This window comes from Sphaerodactylus townsendi, linkage group LG02 (genome assembly GCF_021028975.2).
Source record: "Sphaerodactylus townsendi isolate TG3544 linkage group LG02, MPM_Stown_v2.3, whole genome shotgun sequence".
NCBI lineage: Eukaryota > Metazoa > Chordata > Lepidosauria > Squamata > Sphaerodactylidae > Sphaerodactylus > Sphaerodactylus townsendi.
In genome coordinates this window covers 52,066,066-52,086,227 of record NC_059426.1, presented here as the reverse complement: position 1 = coordinate 52,086,227, position 20,162 = coordinate 52,066,066, and the positions used below count along the sequence as shown (strand labels likewise).

At 42.1% G+C, this 20,162-nt stretch overlaps 1 protein-coding gene across 4 annotated transcripts in view; it reads right to left on the bottom strand.

Moving 5' to 3' along the window:
- NCKAP5 (NCK associated protein 5) overlaps nt 1-20,162 on the bottom strand; it is a 718,925-nt gene that overhangs the window by 474,953 nt on the left and 223,810 nt on the right. Inside the window, exon 1 of one of the 4 annotated variants that reach the window (XM_048483948.1) lies at nt 2,784-3,283. The exons of the other annotated variants lie outside the window; for them this stretch is intronic. The gene's annotated coding sequence lies outside the window, so the exon portion shown is untranslated. Of the gene's footprint in view, nt 1-2,783; nt 3,284-20,162 lie in introns of those variants that run through there. 4 annotated transcript variants of the gene reach the window in all.

The following is a 20,162-nucleotide window of genomic DNA, read 5'->3' as shown; positions in this document are numbered from 1 at the left end:
CTGGATCAAGTTGCTGGATCAAGTTAATTTTGTTAAATAAATCAAACTAAAAAGTTTTAATTGGATTTTTAATAAATGCACAATTAATTGTTACTGATTTGAGTTTCATTGTTATTATCTTCCTTAATGAGTTGTGCAAACCACTATCCTGACTAATTCTTTTTAAATGGTAGGGGGCACTGAAGATAAGTTTATGGAACCAAGGGTGCAGTAGACCAAGAAACTTTGGAAACCACTGAAATGCACTAAAAACCCAAAAGCACACCATCTCCATAGACAGTGCTAACAAATGGATAAAGCAAGGATGGAAATACACATAGTAGGAATGCCAGTACCTCCACAACCAAAACGTTTTCTACTTGCTGATAGACAGGGAAGAAATTATTTCAAGGTAGCCACTCTGAACAACTTTTCATTCATGAAATACTTATGTCTTAAACTTCACAGCTTGCAAATATCCATAAAAAGTCAAGGGTAGCTTATGAAAGCATACTTTTAAAGTCAAAATCCTGCACGATTAATATAGATTACACAATATACAACATTCTATTGATTAGAATCATGGAAGACCCTAGCCACCCAACTCAAAACTTTCTATTTCTAGCATGAAGGCTATCAGTAAAATGCAGCTTCTACTGTGAAACAATGTTCTTTTGTCTTTTCTCATTTACATCAATGTTTCTTCCATAGGAAATATATAGTAGCTCCAAAGTATAGAACAGTACCGTGTCACTGAAATGTTAAGCTGCTGTGCCACTAACAAAAGTTGCCTGTCAGAAAGCTTAAGTATGTAGCTTTGCAATGCAACATCATGTGAAGTTACAGCTGCATCTTCTGCTCTCCAGCCAATAGAAACATTTATATAACAAGTGATGTGTGGAAGGCAAGATGATTATTGTGCTAACAAAGAGAATTTACTTGTTTGGTTTTGACTTGCCTTCCCTCCAACCTGTTGTGAATTTGCTTTTTGAAAATTAATCTGTACAGCAACAGGACACTGAAGTCTTTGTTATTCCTAAAATAGGAAGAATCACTGTTCATGGACAGAAATAACTGTTAAGTCAAAGTTAAAAATCGAGAGATGCAACAGATAGTTCTTTGTCCCAACAATCATAACAATTTGTGTGTGTGTGGGGGTGGGGGGAGATTCTTCTTTTCAAGTTTTATTCATATAATTTCCTTGTAAGGGAAGAACTTGAAAGTCACCACTTTTAAAAGTGGTGGTGGGGGGGGACAGGAATTCAGAGAAAGGAAATTAATATTTCTATTATTGGCGGAGAACAGGTTTCTTTACAAATTGCTTCCGGAGAGCTTGCAAGAATCCTTCTGGGTCAGTAGGACAGGTCAGTTTCAATGCTCAAGCGCAGAAGTAAATTTACTTGAATGCCTTTATTTATCTGAACCAAAAGAAGCATAGATAATGATGGGTAGAAAGAAAGGTTTGCTGCAACCAAAAGCTTAAATAAACCAGCCAGATCACAAGGAGGAAGATTAACCCTCCCCCCAGATTAAAAACCTAAATCACTGGAAACTGTACACAAATGCACACGGAGAATGGGCTGCAGACAGCCTTTCTTTGCACTCTCTCTGTGTCTCTGGTCATCGTAAAAAGATCATATTTCTCTGCCATCAATCAGAATTAAGCTGCTTATGGATGCGTAGCAATTCAGTGCATGCAGTTGCCAGTAGCAACAGGGCATACAATTGTACAGCCTTCTCTCCCCTGCCACCCTCCCCACCAGCAACAGCAGGGAAAGGAGGAGTGACCAAAGAGGGGCAGCAGCAGATGGGACAGCAGAGCAGGGACAGCAGAAGGAAGAGGAAAGTGAGCGCAAAAGCAAGGGAAAAGGGCACAGGGAGCAGCAGGAAGTGAGGGAAACAGTAACAGGCACAGAAGGGGCAGGAAGGATAGGCCAGGAGGAGCAAGAATCCTACTGCCAGGCAGGGCAGGAAAGGAAAGGGCAAAAGCCTAACAGAAGCTACACAAAGCCAGAGAGCCGTGACAGCAGCAGGAAGTTCAAGCAACAGGATCAACAGAAGCCAGGCTAACAGGAAAAAAAGTATTTGCAAATTTTGGCTGCAGTTCCAAAGAGCACTTTCCTGGGAATAAGCCCCATTCATCAGACCTGACTTAGGCTCCAAAGCAGACCTTTGGAAAAGCCTCAGAAACCAACAAGGCCCCACAGCTGAAGCCCGAGTCCCAAAAGTGCAACGCAGCAGCTGTCTGCTGGCCCTTCCCCTTCCCTGCACGCCGCTCTCGCTAATGTTAAATGACAAGCAAGGCCGGCGCGGGCTGTCGAGAACTTGGCAGCCGCTGCCCAGACCCGGGTGCCCCAGCAGAAGCGGCGAGCTGAGCATTCAGCGGCGGCTGCAGGGATAAGCGACATCCAACAAGTTTATAGCCACATGGACGCGCACCTGCGCCCCCACAGAGGTGCACTCCACCCACCCCACCTTGCTAACGGGACGGGCACAGGTGCAGGGGTGTCAACAAGTTTGCCCACAACTCTCCCTGCAGTCCCGCACTTGCGCGCCGGTGACCCCGAGCGCACGTCAGCCACTTCGCCACACGTGCGCCACGTCCCACCACCACCCTCGCCTCGCGCTTGCCCTTAACCCAAATGGGAAGGGGAGGAGACGGCGGCGGGGACGGAGAGAGCCGGAGGGCGGGGTCCAGCTTGGGCGAGGCCGGCGGCAGGTGAGGGAAAGAGCAGGACGCAAAGCCACCACACCACCCACCCTCCCGCACCCCGCCCGACCCAGCAACAGACTGAGCGCCTCACCTGGTCCGCGGAGTGGCATGCTGCTGCAGCAGGAGTGCGGCCAGGGCGGGGCCTCTCTAATCCGGCCCCCGAGTTGCTAAACTTCCCATTGCCGGTGCGCCGCCCGGAGCATCAGCGGGCCCCGCTCCAGCCGCAGCCTCGGCCGCCTCTCCCCGGCCCCGCCGCAGCCGCTGCCTCCCCGGCTTTGTTGTGCTGGAGCCACCGCCGCGCTGGCTCGGGCTGGCGCTCCCTGTCGGGCTCCGGCAGGGAGGCCGCTTCGCATGTGTTCGGGGAGGGCCAGCCGGGAGGCAGCAGCAACAGCAGCGGGCCTGGGAAGCCGGAGGCTCGTTCTCCGCCGCCGCTGCTCCGCGTCCGCTTCGGGTGCGCGGCCGCGGCCTCTTAATCCCGCGCCGGCCCCTGAGCAACTGCTTAGGATCGGGGCTGTCAAATCCAGCCCATCTGCTGCAATCATAATCAGTCTCGACTGAATGGCTCTGACAAATCTGTGCCTGCAGCAGGGGTTAGGGAGAGCCCGGGCGAGGGAGGGAGGGAGGGAGATGCGGGGAGGGAGCAAAGGGGGGGGGGTGGAAAGAGGAGCGAAAGGCGGCTATTGTGTGCCTGGACCGCGGGTGCCTCGAAAGCAGGATCCTGGAGAGACAAGAGACACCAGTGAAAGGGTATGGGAGGGGAGCCTTATTTCTCACTCTCCCCCACCCACCCCCTTCACTTTCATCGGGAAACTTCTTTCTGCCACCAGGTCCCTTTTGGCCCTGCTAATGAACTAAGCCAACAATTGCGGTACCTTAATCTGATTCTCAATTTGTCCCGAGCGACCCAGCTGTTATGTTTACCCCCCTCTTCTCCCCCCCACCCCCAAGAAAGATAAAGAATGAAGAGAGGAGAAACCCCAGGCCACAAAGTATCCTGGAAGCTAGTGTGTGTTATAAGCTAATGTTGCCAACTTAGCTCGGAAATAGCCTGGCAACTTTGCTGAGAGTCCAGTTTGAAAAAGCAAAGTTTTGGGTTGGAGTAAGAATTGGTTTTCATTGGGAAGGGGAAATAGAACTTCTGTACATTTAACAAAGTTTGAAAATGTTAAGGCAGTTAAAACAAGTTGGGGGGGGGGGGAAGGAATCAGATAGACTGCATGCCAGTTATCTTGTGCAAAAACAAGTTCCGCTGAAATAAATATCCCTTTCATCCATCAATGTGACAGTATATGTTGATGACGTTTTAAGCAATTGATGCTGTGTTCCCCATCCCATTTTCCATGTAGCAATCGCAGGTGAGTTGCAGGTTACCCTGGTATCTGCTTTGGATAATGAATGTGACATGCAGGGGAAAGGAGCTGCAGTCTACTCTCTACATCACTGCCCTGACTTGAAATGGCCCAAGGAGGTGCTGCTTCTTCCACTGATAAGTGAACATCTGCGTTTCCCCAATAGGCCACTTAGCACACTCACAGGGCCTTCACTGGGGTGGGGGGTGATTGTTGCTGTTACATGTGACTGTTACACAGCATGGGGACCCCCAGGCCAAGTCTTTGTTTTCCATAATGTAAGAATGTCAGTTTAGATGGGATGCACATATTTTAGTTGGCGTGTGAAGGCAACCCCAGATCATTCCCCATGACAAGTCATCTGTGCAGAGAGGATAAGATCATGTTCACTACGCCACACACCCTTTTCTTTGGATGGGTTTTTTTTGGGGGGGGGGGTGTTTCCATGTATAAACCTGGCCGGTCTGCATAGCGATCACCCTTGCCCTTATAATCCTTTGGATGTTGGAAAATCTTGATGAAAAGTGAATTCCAATGTTGTGGGGAAATCTAAAGACTGTCACATTCCAAGGCTTTGCTTTTCAAATTATGGTGCAGAGGTATTCTTAAAGGGGTATCCCAATAATTGAAGTTTTATAACTAAAAACTAGAATCCTGTGGGTTGCCTTGGAGGCTCAGAAGAAAATAAGGAGTTTAGGTTTACTATATGCACAGCCACACATCCCAAACTGGCCACAACATCCAAACTAACTAGTTTTGGAGTAATGCCTGTCCCAAACAGAATAGATTTTATTAGCCAGAACTCAAGATTACAAAGCCATAAAGTGTGTGTTCCAAGACCATGTAAGATAGCAGTGTTTGTGAAGCGGGGCCGAGCTCAAGGATGTATATGTGGTATCTGAACAACATATTAGACCTGGATCAAAAATATGAGTAAACTGTATTTCCCACTTCAGCATGATCTGATTTTATTTCCTGAGGTACCCACTTTTAGGAGGAGAACAAAAAGGGAACTCGGGATAGAGAAAGTGGGAGGAAGATAAGTTGCTGATCATTATCATTTTTATGGCGAAATTCCTCCTGATCCAAATGTGAATGGATAGATGTATATGAATTCCGTGCACAACTTTGTACAAGCTTTGTATGCATGTATAAAAAGTGTTTATGAATATTCTGGCAGCAGAGAAATGGGGAAGAACCTGCTAATTGGCAGAAGCTAAACAGTACCTCACTGACTTTGTTCTCTGCACACAGATATACATACGGCCTGGGTACATGCAGAGGTGTGAGGCAGAGGGCTCTTGTCCTTTGCCTCCTAGCCTCAGAGTTGAGCCCAGAGCTGGGCAGAAAATCAGCCAAGGGAGAAAGAAGACCTGCTTGATCATTAGAAAACTCTCCTCCCATTTTTCTTTAGTCTGCCCCCCCCCCCCCGGTGTTAGCCATTTTGGGTCTCTCCAGGGATAAAAGTGGTGTATAAATCTGCTAAATAAATAAATAAAATATTAATATACCAGTGTTTTACTGTTAAGAAATTCTGAGTGCCAATGGGCTTGTAAACATACAGCATGTTATATTTTCTTATACAGCATGCACAGAAGGTGCCATCTAGAATTCCACAAGGCCTACACCACAAATATGTATGTGTGCACAGGAACAACAGTCTATTGTTCATGTTAAGAGTACTGAAGTTCATTTTCCAGAAGGTCTGAGTAACTTTAAAGACCTTTATTCTTTAAAGGGGAGGAAAGGCAGCAAGGTACAGTCTGATCTCGCCATATCTCACAAACTAAGCTTTGTCTGTGTTTGGAAGGGAGACCACCAAGGAACACTCTGCAGAAGAAGGCAATGACAAACCACCTTTGCTTCTCACTTGTCTTGAAAGCTCCTTGCTGGGCTCACCATAAGCAATTTGATGACACTATACATACACACACACACTTTGAAAGCAATTCAGCAGACAAATGTTTTCCCAAAAATGAATGAAGCACTTAGCTCTCCAACAGAAAGAAAGGTAGTTCCAGGTGATGTAACAAGTGGTTTGGTGCGCACAGAATTTCTATTACTCTGAAAGATTTGTTGTGGGAACTGAATGCATGCCCATGTACCAGTGCAAAAGAGGAAAGGGCAAAAGAGCATCTATGGAAGTTCTGCGGAAAACACTCATGAGTAGACACTGTGCCTGTACAGGGGTAGTTCACAATCCTATTATTTTATACTCTGTACCAATAGTTTCTCTGCTGACATATGGATAGCTGCAAGCTATAAGGAATTAATTCCCGGTTACTGCATAATTTTTGGAAAATAACTATGGCCAATTACAATGTTGGTACAATGTAATATGTGCAAAAAAAAATCCTAAGAAAACTGGAAAATATTTTGCGGCTATTGAAAGCTGCATGAAAATAAGGAGTTCTCTCCAGGTCATACACACACAAGAAGAAGAAGCTCGGCAGTTACACTATTTTGGTAAGATACTTTTTATTCTTGCCAATTAAGATTATCCTTCCTGCTGGAGATATATGTGATACAAGTAAGAATAATGAGCTGCGAGTGGCAAAAAAATATAAGAAAACTAATCCAAATTAGCTTGCAGAAGAAGGTTTTCTGAACCCCCAGAAAGTAGCATAATCCAGGCCCCAGTTCAACAAAGCAGTTAAGCCTGCATCTACATTTCATCATGTCCCTCCCTGTGAAGATTCTGCATATCCACAGGGAAATCATGCATATTCACCAGTGATCTGGCTCATGACTACAATGTACAGTTCCCATAAATGCTGATGTTTGCAATTGAGTTCTCAGTTCATTAAACTTCAACATAAAAAAAAATGATACCAACACCATTACCATAAAGTCTTATAACAACTACAGTCCTTGCTTCAAAAGTGACCCTGCTAATTAGCAGCTAGCTACTCTAACACTGGGGTGCAATAAGGGAAAACCTGGTGTTGGACTCAATACCAGTTTATGTTCAAAAGAGGAAAATACAGTCACATCCCAGGCAGAGTGTTTTATGAAAATAGATTTTGCCTTGTTTGCCCTTCCAAATGCCAATTCTTTTATCCAGCTGGCAAAGAAAATGCAAGGCATTCTCATAGCAATTGTAAAAGAGGATACACTTGAAGTGCCATCCTAAACAGAGGCTCATTCCGCACATGCAGAATAATGCACTTTCAAACTGCTTTCTCTTTGAAGCTGTGCGGAATGGCAAAATCCACTTGCAAACAGTTGTGAAAGTGGTTTGAAAACGCATTATTTTGCCTGTGCAGAAGGGGCCAGAGATTCATCCTTAAAAATCCTCTGAGGTCCAGGCAATTAGATACAGGGCATTTTCCACAGTGCCACCTGATTTTTTGAATGCCCTCCCCTTGAAGAAGAGGTGGTGACTTTACTGACTATTAGGCACCAAGCAAAAGCATATCTTTTTACCTGGGATTTTAATTGTTTTTTTTTAATCTAGGTTTTTTTAATGGTCTCTTTCTGGTCTGAGATCCATCGTATGGATAGTTTTGTGTTGTTTATGTCTCTGGGCTTATTTTGATGGCTTGTTGTTTTACCCTGATGACTTATCACTGTTGCTGTAATCTATGTCAAACTGAACGCTGATGACATGCCACAAATTTCTTAAATAAATAATTCTGCTTAGGATGGCTCTGAGTTCTTTCTCAGCCAGTATTACTATTCAATACAATACAATAAACCTTTAATGGCATATTATTAGTATATAAAAAGAAATATAAATAAGTTAAAAAAGTAAATTATATATTAAATAAATAAGTCAAGATTGCTTATTGACAACCAATTTGAGAAACCTTGCAGTCTGTTCCAGCATTACTCTGGAATTGTTGTTTAGTAAGTACACAGTCTTTTGCTGGTCAGTCCAGTTGTCTATGCCAATTAGGTAGGGCAGTAGTAATGACATTCTTGCCTCAGTATAAAGGGGGCAGTGATGCAAAACATGGTCCACAGATTCTTCACAGTGCATCTCACAGATGCACAATCTTTTGTGATGTGGTATGTGTGATGTGCTTCTTCCCTGTCTTAAAGAGGAGGGAAGGATGTTACATCTGGCTAAAGAAAAGGCCTGGCGGAGTTTGGGATCAGAAAGGACAAGCTGAAGCAGATATTCAACCATGCTTGAGGAGCCATATGGAATAGCAAGGAAAAGAGGGGAGCAAAATTTACTGGCCTGGGGAAGGCGGGATTGACGTTCGAACTCATTCAATATGGCCCTGATATTTTTAAGAATTGCAGTTGGTGATAGCATGGCCAACATGTCTAACGATAGATCAAGAACATGAAGCTTTGCTTCAATGTAGGCCCACCAATCCTAAAAATGTAAATTGGTTAGTTAGGGCCAGAGAAGAAAGACTCTGGTCTCCATATCTAAAACAGAGATGCAACCAGTATTTGAATGTCATGCACCATGCCCTGGTCTCGAGTAGATGTTGGCCAGTATTATTATTCCTCAGGAAAAGGAAAGGTGAAGCTGGTGTAAAAAAAAGAACGAGGTTGTAGGGGTGGCAGGCAGGCCTTGAACCAGCAGGGCAGAGACCGTGAGAAGGAGGCGCCAGGCATGCCGGTGCCGGCTACAGCCTTCTGGGCACACACGCTCCCCCAACCCCCGCTCCCCCCATGAGTCACGGGTCATGAACTGCCTGACTCGCGGTCACCAGGTGTCCCACACAAAGGGACACAAAGGCTCCTGCCCTCAGGTGAAGATTAAGGAGACCAGACATGGATGCTTCCTTCCCTTGACGTAGCAGCCCGATGAGATCATGCATCACATGATGATCTCCCGATCTCCCGACCTCCCGTTCTCCCGCCTGCCCGACCCCTCTTACACGCCCCCATTGAAACCCTAATAAAAGGTGTGAGGGGCGAGCGCACGGCAGAGTTGCCAGGATCACGGGATCCCGCACTTCCTGCTTGCTGGCTCTCTCCACCAGATGAAATCTCTGCGTGTCGTCTCTTCCCTGGGACCTCGTGGGTACGACTACAGAGGTAATTGCCCATTCCATGCAATTCTTTATAACTGATGTTGTCCATTGATAAAGAATCCATCCAGTAGGAAGCATCCCTGTTCTTCAACACATGTATAAGTCTCAATTAGAATAGTTTCAGGTTTTTTAATTTATTTTAATGGCTAGCTGCTAATCTAATGTAAAATTATAGCATGATAAATTTGTCACCGTTGGTTTTCTTCATGCATGCTAGATGTAGAACAGGGAATATCCCGGTCTCCTTAAATTCATCACAATAGTAGCTGTATGCTGCAATCCTAAAGACATTTCCTAAGAATCATTTCCTTTGTACATTAGTGGAGCTTGCTACTAAGCAAATCATTTAAAATTATTGTAGCCAAGCAGTGATTCCATAATAAGCCATTGACATCCATCTGATAAGGTTTTCTGAAATCTTTACAGAATAAATGTCTCTTTCAGCATTTGAACATGTTGCACTTACTAAAATTTGAGTGATTAGTCTTGTCCAACCTTTGAAACTGTTAGCTTGAGATTATAGAAAGGATTGAAATTTTGGGTGCATCTGTAAAATCTAGATACAATACGATCAGTATGGAGGACTTGACAAGCTGAATGCCGTAAGACTAAAATGCTTTAAAACTAAGACCCTAATGCCTTCTAAACAGATTTACACAGTCTCATTAGTGAGACAATCACAAATTGTTTCAGATAAGCCCTGAAACCTATTAAATCTATAGACCCAAGGACAGGAGTACGAACTGATTATGTTTAGCCAGGGCCATGGTTTCTCACCAAAAGAGGCAATCAGTTCCTAGGTTTGATGTTCTACAACACTTTCTCTTATGCACCTACTTTAGTCCGTGTATGTTTAACTTATCATAGTACTGACCTGTTCCAAGTCAGTGTAGTGGATCCAATCTTATGTCCGATCACAGCAATAGTGTAAGCCATTTACACAGTGCAAAAAACTAATCTTCCATTAATAATGGTTCATAAAATAAAGTGGTTTTATGGCCCAATCTGGAGGGGGTGAGATGAAGAGAATTGTGGAGGCAGCAGGGCCCTCTACCAGGAGATTTGGAGGGGCAAATCCACTGGTGGGTTGCCAGTACCATGGCCCTCCTTGGCTGTTTCTGCACAGCTGAAAAACAGTGCCCTAGGGATGGTAAAAACACTGTCCCTGGAGTGCTGTTCGCACAGCTGGCGCTGTGTGCTCGCTCCCCGCAACAGGCATGAAAACGCCACTTTTGAAACTCACTCCCTGAACAATTTTTTTCAAAAGTGACGTCTTCCTGCTGGCGTGTTGTGAAGCACACCGGCATGAGGGCACTGCTTTTGGCCCCTCCAGTGTTCCCATTCACCTACCTCTCCTCCCTGCATAGCTCTGAATAGCTGGAGTGACATGCCCACGCTGCCCTCCGACCCCCAAAGGTCGGAGGGTAGCATGGTCGTGTCCTTCCAGCCATCCAGAGCTGTACAGGGAGGAGAGGTAGGTGAACGGGATGACCCGCAGAGAGCCTGCAGGTCATCCTGCTCACCTACCTCTCCTCCCTGTACAGTTCTGGATGGCTGGAAGGACACGACCACGGAGCAGCATCTGCGGGTCGCAGCAGCCTTGGCGCTGCCTGCATGAGACCGTGCGAATGGTCTCATGCCAGTGGACAGCCGTTTCTGCCGCCATGCAGAAATGACCCTTGACAGATCAAAGAGTAAAGTTCTATTGGTTCCCCAGCCATCCCCCCCCCCCTTGTCTCAATAGTTTCCTATGGGGAAAAATCCCATGCTTCTCCAGGGCCAAGAAGCCAATAGGCAAACACACAAGAACCACCACTGACCAAAAGCCTTGCCATGCAAAGAGAACCAACAAGCCTAACAGAACCAATGTCAGAACCAAGCCAGAGAATCCCAGCAGAAACTGAGCCATCCAGCAAGTCTAACATAAGTAATGTCAAACCAGAGAACCCAACAGTTATGCTTGGGTAGACAGTTCCAGAGCTTGCTCTAACATCTGATCCCCTTGGGAGAGCTACCTCCTCTCTCCCCACCCCCTGGCCCCCAATTACTTGGTTATCCTGTAAAATTGGCAGAACAAGACTGGGACCCCTAAAATGTCAGCTTTGAGTATTACAGAATATTTTTGGAATGTTTTGTATCCAATTACCAGTATTCCAGAAACCCTAAGTATCACTACAGATATCCAAATATATCCTAGAATACCAAGGTTGTTGTTTTTTTTCAAATATCTGTTCAGGGTTGGAATGTTTGAATGCACACTCCTAGGATTTTGCAAATAAGCTGTGGAGGTCTCATGCTACACAGAGAGAGAGAGTCCATATGAAACATTCTCCTTAGTAAGGAAAATATGAAATCAAAAAAATATAAATATATTTTCTCAGCAGAGATCTTCCTTGGATAAGTAACTACATATATATTGATGGTTTTGAAAAGTAACACAGCTTAATTTTTTAAGTTAGCCAAGGAAATATACAGAATTACTGAATGCAAACCAGAATGAACATTAGCCTTCTATGCCCCAACACAAATGATATTTTAAGCAGAGTTACACCCTTCTCAGTCCACTTAAGTCAATGGATTTGGAAGAGTACACCTCTGCTCAGCATGGCACTGTGAATTACACACAAATATAGTGGATTCTGGAATTTGTTGGGTTGGATCCCATCAAAAAGATCCATGCACACAAGGGTGTGTTTCCCAAATGCCCCTTCACTTGGCAGATTTCCAGCTTTCCTCTCAAGCGCTCCCTCTGTATCCTGCATTCCCCCAGAGAAGCATTTCAGAGATTATTTCAGGCTACAGCAAGAGGAGGAAAAGGGACATTATATTTCCCACACAAAGCCCTTCTGTACATGTAGATTTTTGATGGAATTCAACCCTATTATGCCAAACAAATAATATTAGGCTGAGTGAACTACTGTGCATTGGTAATGAGTTGCAGTATGGTACTGGTACTGCGAAGGGAGAAAATATAATTCAGTCATGATACGATATTGTACTTTTACAAAAAAGCATAGCAAATTTCCCTGAATAACTCATTCTGAAAAAAACACACACCTTATTTTTAGAATGACAGAGCACTATGATGCCATTTCTCTTCTCTCTCACACTTTAAATCTTGGCTCAGTCCTCAAATGCTTACACTTTACAGAAACTATTGGTAACAGTGAAATTGTAATCAAGGTTACATCCACCTGGTGGAATAAATGAACTACAGCCCAATTCAGAGCTGTCAGGTGAGCAGGGACGGTGCTGCTTCAGCACTACTTCACCCACTCCAAAGAGCTTTCCTGCAGCATGGGAAGCTTGAAGAAGAAGAAAAAAGACTCTCCTGAAACTCCGCCATGGGGAGAATAGAGATAAGTCACGAAAATTGTGGCATATCTCTGTCAGCAATTCTGCTTGAACAGGGGGGCTGAACAGGCTCTGGAGCCCAACGAAGGCTGGCCCTTAGTTGGAATGTCCCCAGCCATGCTGGAGCAGCATTTTGCTCTGGCTGGTCTGGGTGACATAGGAAAGATCTGTGTGGGACACTGAGCAATTGTGCAGCATCTGGCCACCCAGAAAGATACCTCTCTGCCAGTGCATTTGCCCCTGCAGTGCAGGGGTGTGTCACTCCATATGATGATTCACCCCCCAGGTTTGGTCTGCCAAAAGGATATAACTCTAGGATTACCCTGAAGGATATATATATATTATCTACATATATTTTTAATTGTTATTCCTGCCTCTATCCTTTCCCCCTCCCTTTTGTTTTGCTACTTTGTGAATATTTGAATTTTGAATTCAGTATTCAAATTTTGATCAGGGAACTCTGTATTTGCTTATTACTTAAAGTGCCACGTATGTTGTTGATACATATACATTGACAATATTAATTCACTTTATACTTATGGGTGTGTTTCTGAATGTGTGGCATGTAGCAGTTCATTAATTTACCTTAACCTAGTGCCAGGTTACTGTCTGTTTTTTAAATATGAACTGGCTCTATCCATGTCAGAAAGCAGACCACACGCTTAACCATTATACAACCGCAACGAGCCAAACTATAATGAAATTAGAAAGAGCTGTCAAAACCCGCTAGCTTCCAAAGTGAAAACAAGTAATAACATAACCAATGTATTTAAATGCACTCTAGCTCAGTTAAATTCAGTTGCAACTTAGAACTACTGAAAAAATAAGTCTTATGTTAGTTGCTGCTGTTTTCCCACTAGTTTCAATCAGGCTTAATCACACTTAACTTTAGCTGGATCAGGTCAATATCTTAATTGATGCAATGATTCTGGGAAAGAGGTCCATTTGCACATCTGGATTAAAAAATAATCAACAGTAAATTTCAAACAATTCATCTTTAGCATGGTGAAAAAGTGTCGATTTTGCTTGAGTGCCATGTTAAAATGTTGCTTTCAAACGTAATGAAGTTCTTTCTGCCAAATGAATCAGCTGGCAAGAAAGCCCTTATTCATCTTGAAAATCCTTGATGAAACAATTTACATAACTGAAGAGACTGCAGGAAAATTGTCAAATGGAACATTATAGACAAAACAAAAATCCAGTTTTTAAAACTGGAGTTAGGCACAGTATTTTCTAAAGCAGAATCGTCTCTAAAGAAATCCCTTTCAATAATATGTTTACTTAGCCCTCCAGTGTAAATGCAAATGTATTCCTGATTTCATTTTCAAATCTTCAAGGACTAAATCATCCCCAAAGATTGCAACACAAATATTTATACTCTGCTAATATCAACATGCAATTTTAATTAGAGCATCATGAATCATGAAATCATGAAGGCAAAACAAAACACACTATATCCAACACAATTGTCTGAAAGTTTTCTCTCCTACTTATCAATTTATGAACGTTCCACTGAAGTTTCTATATTATAATGTCCATCTCTCTTCTACATGGTTTGCAGTATAATATTTGTTGTGTAGAGTTCCAAGTGGCAATGTTTTCAGGGACGTGTGCAAGATCAGTCTGGTCATCTTTAGAAGCCCAGTTTTGGGTGCCCCTCACCACCTGAAACTACATGAGTGGCAACCTGAGAAAGAGTCTTCTCAATCATTGCACTAATACTTTGGAATTTCATCCCCAGAGAGATTAACCTGTCTCCCTCTATCATTCACCAACGAGCGGATTAAGATTTTTTGGGAGGGCACCCTCTCCCTAATTCTTATAAGTCCTCCTCCCTACTTGTATGTGTGTACATGTTGATAAGTTGTATAGAATCATATGTATACACACACACACATATATATATACATACATACACATACACACACACTTTGCATATAATGTATGTATGCATTTTAAATGCTATTTTAATGGTGTTGTGGGTTTTCTGGCTTGTATGGCTATGTTCCAGTAGCATTTTCTCCTGACATTTTGCCTGCATCTGTGGCTGGCATCTTCAGAGGATCTATTTTAATATCTACCTCTTTGGGTACCCTAAATTGGGTCTAAAGGCAGTGTAGAAGTGTTTTACATAAAATAAACAAATAAAATTTAAGCCAATGAAATAAAAAAGTTGTATTCAAAGAAAGAACTGGTATCTTTAAATGACCCTTAGCTAATGCTACCAACTATAGCCTTGGACCCAGCAACTCCCTTCCATTAAACTCCCTTCCCTTCTTTCTAGCAGAGCAACTTCCTCATAGGCAGTGCAATCCTATGTATGTTTACGCAGAGGCAGAGCTCCAATGGGGACATCTGGGGTGGCGTGTCGGGGCTGGAGGGGGCGTGCGGGCAGTTCATGTCCCAGAAGCAGTTTCCCCTCCCTTTGCCACTGCTCAGAGGTAAGTCTCACTAAGTTAAATGAGATTTACTCTGGAGTAAGAAAGTTTAGAATTATAGCTTTGGTGGAAGAGAATCAGTATATCCAAGCATGGTTACTGTATTCAAAGGGTTAATTAGGATTTGCTCACAGGCAAGTGTGCTTAGAATTGTACCACTGGATTGCATCCAAAGGTGTCACTCCACTAGTGTAACAGCAGTTATTTCCACATAATGACATAATTGTTGGCAGAGAAGAGGAGACAAGTTATGTTGGTACTAACTTCCTACTACAAACTCCACGTTATCTCTCATGCTGTTCCTAAGAAATCCCTGGTCCCCAGGAGTAATATTTTGGGGAACTTCAGCGGGCTACAGCAAGGGGCAGAGGGAAGCCCAATTCTACCATTTCTACTGTGTTGTGGAAGGATTGGATCCAACCCATTATGTTATTTTATGATGCATAATGCAGAGTTCATGAGCTCACTCTAAACTCATTTTTGCTGTCTTTGGCAGAAAGCCTTAGGATCAGACCATTTTTTTACAATAGTTCAGAAGCATCTTCACTAAATTTCGTAAGAAGGAACATCTTAAGGTGGTGTGGCAACAAAACAAATTCTGAAGAAGGGGGAAATATTTTTCCTGTGAGATTTTCAAGTTTTGACATTTTATGTTTGAAAATATAATTCATTCTTTTTATACTTAATTGCAGCTAATGTTTTCTAGGTCCAGCAAAGCAAGCTTGCATTATATATACATTAGCATATTTGTTTGATGTTTTGATTAGTAACAAATCCTAAAACTGGATCCTGTTTTTAAATTAGCACATAATCCAATATTCCCCTGACCCCAACCAATGTTCTTTTCTGTGGAGCTGTGTTTCACTCATGCAGTGAAGCAGTCATGTATACATGTGGTGCCTACTGCCCTCCAACTGAACCATAGTTCAAGAGATACAGACAATAACCATCTGCCTTACACAGATGGGATCAGGTAAAATCAAATCCTGACATTTGTCTAACCCCTAATACTTTTCAAGTTAGAATCACTTCTCAGAACAAAACAATTTATTTTTAAGAATTAGTACACTGAAAACAAAGAAGAAAAGCTTTCTAAGACCACTTTTTTCCAAACAATAGAAATGGGGTACTAATTTACTCCAATGCATTTTAGTTTGAACAAATATCCATATGCCTAGTTAGGTTATAAGCTCTCTTCCCTGCTGAAGTTTGTACCTTTCAACTTAGTAGGAGACATTTATGAAACAAATCTAAAGAATACACTTTGCACAAGGGCCCTAATTTAAAAAAAATCAGAGAAATAAATCAATTTGTATTTCAGTGCTTTTGTTATTATGTCTGCCATGCATCTGCTCAGTAAGGCCTCTAATTTATTATACCATTGTAATGAAACATTTGTAGATTAAACATTTTAAGAACTAAATTTTCCAGATTTACAAGCATGAAGATAATAGATTTTTTTTCCTTGGGATCTTCTTTATAAAAAGAAGGTTTTAAAGACGATTTAAAATGTGACATATATTTTACTATCATCTGTTGCTGGAAATAAATTTATGAATTGTCAAAAATAGCTCATGTTAAGACTTCAGATTCTGAGGTGTCTTTCCCATGATCCTAGCAGTCTTATATTAGTAACACTAGTAGGAATAGTGCACAGTAAAGTCCTTGTATTTAACAAGCTCCTAGTTGTTTCCCATATTGTCAGAAATCTGAAATAAAATCAAGCTGAGCTTTATGAAAATAGTTGCCAGATATGGGTAATTATTAGTGACTAGCCCCAGTACTTTGAATTCTTATATTTGACCATTTATGCAAAGGAACATGTTACATATGGAAAGCACTGTAAGATCCACTTTATCTGATTAAGGGTTGTATTTTTTTAACAGAGGCCTTAAGTGTGGCTTGACCTTCAGAGCTGACCAGAAGCCTTTCAAGTTGCTCTTGCAAAGTTCTACCAGCTTTCAAGGGTGAGTTTTTAGTGATGAAATTGGCTGCTAATATAGGTAAAAGTAGACCAAATCTGTTCTGAATATGACCATTTGGATCAAACTTTGTCAAAGTCCTTGAGCCTCCATGTCCTTTCCCACTGTGGTTTCACTGACATCAAGATTGTTAACCTTCATGTGCCAGATAAAATCCTGCTGTTGTTCCAGGCATTTGGTTGCTTTGTTTCATCCCTCCTCATGCCAAGTTTTAAAATGCAATTTGCTGTATTAGATCTGTATGCATATAGGGTGCCATCTGTGTCCTGCTCTGATATCCATGTTAGATACTTGATATTTGTGTCCTGCTCTGATTAGATCTGTATGAATATAGGGTGCCATATACCAATTTGTGTCCTGCTCTGATATCCATGTTAGATATTTGATACTCTGGATATCTGTATCTTTCCAAACTGTGGTAAGTGGTACTGTTACCACCCACTACACCCGGGCCCCTTCCGCACAGGCACAATATTGCACTTTCAGTTGTTTCACAATTGTTAGCAAGTGGATTTTGCTATTTCGCGCAGTAAAATCCAGCTGCAAAGTGGATTGAAAGTGTATTATTCAGTGGAAGAGGCCCCAGGGAAACAAGGAGAAGCAAAGTCTATCATTTGGTATAACAACACAAATGACTACCTGATCAAACAGTTACATGACCACCACAGGTAACTACCATTTGATAAATCGTGCTTCCTTATTCAGTTTATGATGGCTTTATTTTGGTTACATATTCCTTCACAGGGAAATAAATGATTTATTTTTCAATCTATGTAGTGCACACACTTACAGTTATGTTCAGAATAGCTTCCCCACACCCCCAGAGGACACATCACTCTAGTGGCAAAAAATATGTACGTTTTGCCATTTGTTTGCTAGGCTTCGTACTCCCAGAAGATTAGTCCTTTACTCAGCAAGCAGTTTAAAACTAATCACAGTTGTTGTTTTAATCTCTTTCTACCATGAAGAATTTTTACAAAGTAATTTTGCTTGTGACCAATTAAGTTCTCCCAGTGGAAGTTTACAATTACAGGACAAAGCAACCTGTTCAAAGCTTAACAATCCTTTCTTTGCAAGCTGCAAACTCTGGGGGATAGAGACGTGCCAATAATTTTAACAGATACATATCTCATTTTATTTCAGGTACTCTGGCCGACAGAGCTGCATTTTTAAAAGCCTTCGTTTATTCCCCTTCCACATTGATTTACTGAGATATTTATCCACTATCTCCCTTCTCAATGGGGTCACAAAGTGGCTTACTACATCATTCTCCCCCCTCCTTCCATTTTTAACACCACCACAAACTTGTGAAGAAATGGTGAGTTTGTGTGACTGGCTCATTTTCACTCAGTGAGCTCCCAAGGCAGAGTGGGGATTTGAAACTGAGTCATCCACTACATCATGCTGACTCTTACTGGGCATTGCCATGTGCAGGGTTACCAAATTCCCCCACAGCTACTGGCAGGGGAGGGGGGGCATGAGTATGGCATGTCTTGTTCTATATATTAAATGTTCATATTGTATTATGAAGTTCAGAATAGACTTGAAAGTAGCTTGTAGAGAGGCCTCTAGAATCTAAATCTTTATTATGAAAACTTGCTGAATGTGTAAATTATTCTGGCCCCCACCTATGATATTCCCAAGTTTCCTTTTTGGCCTTCCTATTTCTCCTTCAGATTTTGCTTTTTTGCGAAGTTTTCAGAGTTGGCAAGTGAATGCCATGCTCAATACTCTACAGTAGGTAAAACATCCAGTATCAACACATACACTGCCTTGAGAAGATCAGTCACAGTCCCTGTTACTTTATAAAGCAACTGTTTTAGTCTAAAATATTTTCCAGCCTTTCCACTACATCTTTATCTACATCTTTATCAAGAATTCATGTCTTGCTGCACTTGTGAACATTGTTCTCTCTTCAGTGACTTGCAGACATCCCCTTAATCACTAGGAAGTTTTCTTCCTATGCCCAGGTTAAACTTTGCTTTTGATCCTTCTTAGGACTGGGCACACACACACACACACACACACACACACACACACACACACACACACACCGTGATTTCCTGATTTGACTTCCTATACTGGCTTTAGATGCAGCCTTCAGGTGTTTGCATGGAAACAACTTCTCTTGTTCAAAGATATCCAGATTTCTTACTGGATGTAGCTGTCAGAATGAACAATAACTGAAATGAGTTAAAAACATTTATTGTTGTCAGGAGAAAGATCAGGGTAACTATAGGGATTGGTGCTATGCTTGCAAAAAACCATAAGTTTACAATTAAAGTGAAGGTAAAATAATAGTTTGACCATAGGCATACAAGAATACCTGAGTTATTTTTCCCTTAAGAAACAACTAAATTAGACAAAAAAACTCATTCAGATTAAAAATAATATTTTATATCCAATATTTGTTGTAGCTGCAATTAAATCTCAAGCCTATTATATGGATTGATAGTTACTGGGCATGAATTGAAACTCACAGTGACCAATTCAAGATGTGAGGAGCATAGCCAGTATACTTTGGGGTATAATCCAGCTCCAATTTAACCCCCAGGAGTATCACCATGGATTTCAGAGGGTTATAGATACAATTCATACAGTCCATTTCTATGGTCTAGCAGTGTTCAAAACAGTTCACAATCTCTTTGCACCTGTGCTCTACCATTTCAGATTACAGATGAGAGTTTACTTGAGTGAATGTTTCTTCATACAAATAATTCCCAGCTCACATTAAAAATTTGATGTTGGTTGTAAGGCTCTGATGATGCTCTTCTCCCTGACATCTGGTTTGCTATGTTCAGCTAGTACTACTATATGGGAAATCATTTGTGTTTTGAATGAAACTGTCAAGTTACAAGTTTTACTTAAAATATTTATACCCTGCCTGATCTCTTGTGAGTTTAGCTAACAAAACTGCAAAGACACAAAAACAATAGACGGATACAGTAGCAATTTAAAACAATACAGAATTATATCATTAGTTAAAACCCAATACACAGTTAAAAATACACCAAACCTGTGAAAACAGTTCACCCTTAACCAAAGATGTTCCAGAACAGAAGAAGCTTACAGCCTTCCTGAATGGGGCAAGTGAAGACACCTACTCTGGTATGTCATTGTCCCGGAGAGAGCTGATGACCTCACTGTTGCCATATGAGCAGTTCAAAGAAAGGGTACTCACAGATGTATAATTTGAAGTTCCAAGGGGTGAAAAAAAAACCTGTTTCCTTTTCCTTTTGGGGGGAGAGGGGGAAGAGGAATGGAAATTTCAAGGGGAAAAGAATATATTCAAATCTCACTTTCATATCAAGCCAGAATTAATTTTAATGTTTTAACATAATGAAATGAAT